This window comes from Phodopus roborovskii, unplaced genomic scaffold (genome assembly GCF_943737965.1).
Source record: "Phodopus roborovskii unplaced genomic scaffold, PHOROB, whole genome shotgun sequence".
NCBI lineage: Eukaryota > Metazoa > Chordata > Mammalia > Rodentia > Cricetidae > Phodopus > Phodopus roborovskii.
In genome coordinates this window covers 18,828-21,171 of record NW_026126566.1, presented here as the reverse complement: position 1 = coordinate 21,171, position 2,344 = coordinate 18,828, and the positions used below count along the sequence as shown (strand labels likewise).

The 2,344-nt window shown below is 41.0% G+C and overlaps 1 pseudogene; it reads right to left on the bottom strand.

The window, feature by feature from the left end:
- Positions 1-332: 332 nt before the first annotated feature.
- On the bottom strand, positions 333-1,216 carry LOC127235195 (mitochondrial import inner membrane translocase subunit Tim23-like; annotated as a pseudogene).
- Positions 1,217-2,344: the final 1,128 nt, after the last annotated feature.

The following is a 2,344-nucleotide window of genomic DNA, read 5'->3' as shown; positions in this document are numbered from 1 at the left end:
AGATGCTATAGGAGAGTCAGAAGCTACAATCATTTCATCAGTTCTTTTTTTTTTTTCTCCTTTTTTCTGGGATAATGACTTTGGTTCTATTTTCACCCTTTATTCGGAATACAGGACAACATTAGTTTTGATAAACATGGTGATAAAAGCGTTGAAAATAAGTATGGCCTGAATTTGGAGAGTAATGGCTTTCAGTTTGGGGCTAGGAGAAAAACAGGTGCAAGACCATCTCCGAAGGAGAAGAGAACACATATTTAGTGAGTCACTGAAGGGTCTGGCTTCCACTCACTAACGGTGGCAGTGCAGTCCAGGCTAACCATTCATGATCTTCATCACAGCAAATCAGAGTCAGCAACTCTAGACTGACTTATTAATCGGTCTGGATAACTATGATATGTGCCCCATTCCTGAGGTGCTAAAGTCTTCAGAGTGACTTGTTGGAGCAGGGAACCTTTCATTTGCTCCCAGTTGTTATACAGTGCACAGAGACTGGTGAGTGTCAGTCCTGCCAGGCCACCGTGTGCTATTCCTCGAAGACCACCTGACATTTATACAACATTCCCGTCATGGCTCCAGCTGCTACAGTGTTGAGGTCATCTTCTGCACCCCGTGTTTTCTCAATGATAACACAAAATGAACTATAGAGCAAAGCCAGGGAACCCAGAGTATTAGTCCAAAGTGCTCCCTTGCCTAGTCACCATATTCAAAATCTGTACATTTCTTGGTTTGGATCAGGCCACGCTCTGTGTTTCCTTCCTAATCCTAGCCGAAGACCATTCATGGCCCCAAATGCAGCCCCTGACATGCAACATCCTCCAATGGTAAAGAAAGCTCTGCCTCGGTTTTTGTTAGCTCCAGTTGGCAAAATGAACTCATCAGTATCCTGAACAAGATAGTGTGGATCCACATTTAAATATGGAGACAGGGGATTCATACAGGTCAGCAGAACGCCGGCCAAATCAGTGTGCCAATAACCCCGCTCCTCCTGCTCTGAAGAAGCCCGCTAACCAGCCAGTGGTTTTGTTGCTGCTTCTAAGGCCACCCTAGCCAGAGTGCAGCTAGCTGCCCACCTCCACCTCAGGCCTGGGTCGAATGGTGGTCCCCATGGCGACAGCGGGAAGACCTGCGATCCTACAGCCACCTTCACCATTTCATTAGTTCTTATGTCACCCAAAGTTGAAACGTACTCCCTAACTTCACCAACATATCCAATCATTCTATAACTAAACATATGCTGTAGGCCTTATTCTCAATTCAGTTTTCTTTGATGAGTGTTCTAACGCATACACTTAACATCTATCTCTAAAACATTCATGTTGTCTCTATCATCCTATACATTTTAGGATTATTCAAACAACTATCTGAGAATTTGACAACGAACCACATAGGTGTCTGAGGGAAGGCATTGTAGTAATAAAGTAAAATACTTACATTAATACCTGATGATCTGATCACGACAAGAATATCTCAAGCAATAGTGATATAAGAGCTTCCCATGAGCCAGGCACCTCACATATCATCTGAGATACAAATGAAAGTGCAAGTGTTTAAAACATTACATACTATATTCAGTTTTCAGATACTTGTTATGCTTGGTAAAGCAGGTTAAATATAGTCCTTGGGTTAAACCAGGATGTTTTAATTGAATACAAAAATTAATTAGCAAATGGGCATTCAAAATTATATAACCAGTCACACTTTTACTTTGGAGAGCTGTATATAGACTTGTCTTCCTAGTGATTGGTTGTCCCAGAGTGATACATTGGTGACATGTCCAATGTTGTAGGTTAGTTTCATAGCAGAGCAGTGGTATGGGAACTCTGCAGACCAAAACATCTCACTGGTGTTCTACCTTTTTCCATTACCAAGATCCTTTGAGGACACCAAAGAAAACAAATCTGTGCCTGAGATTTAGCAAGACAAATTCTTTGTCATTTCTGCACTAAGGTCTAATAGGAAGAAATGAAAGCCAAAATTTAGAAAAGTCCCCTATAAAATACAACCTTACAAAGAGATTGATTTTTCAAGACATTTTGTCAACTCTGTATGTAATGGTAGCACTGCAACCAGTCATGGACATTTGATTTTGTCTGAGTTAAATTTTTATTCCCATGGGAGAAGCAGCATTTTCTGAGTCACCTGCCAATAACTTGTTCTATTTTGCAATTAAACCTGACAATAGGAAGTCAAGTTAGGAAGGATTTATTTGCATTCTTAGTCTGCAAGATCCCTCACAGAAATGTCCAAAGATTTGTTTCCAGGGGTAATAATAAATCCCTAAAAGTCTGCATTCAACATTAACTATCACAGAGACTGGAGAGATTGCTCAGTGGTTAAGAACACT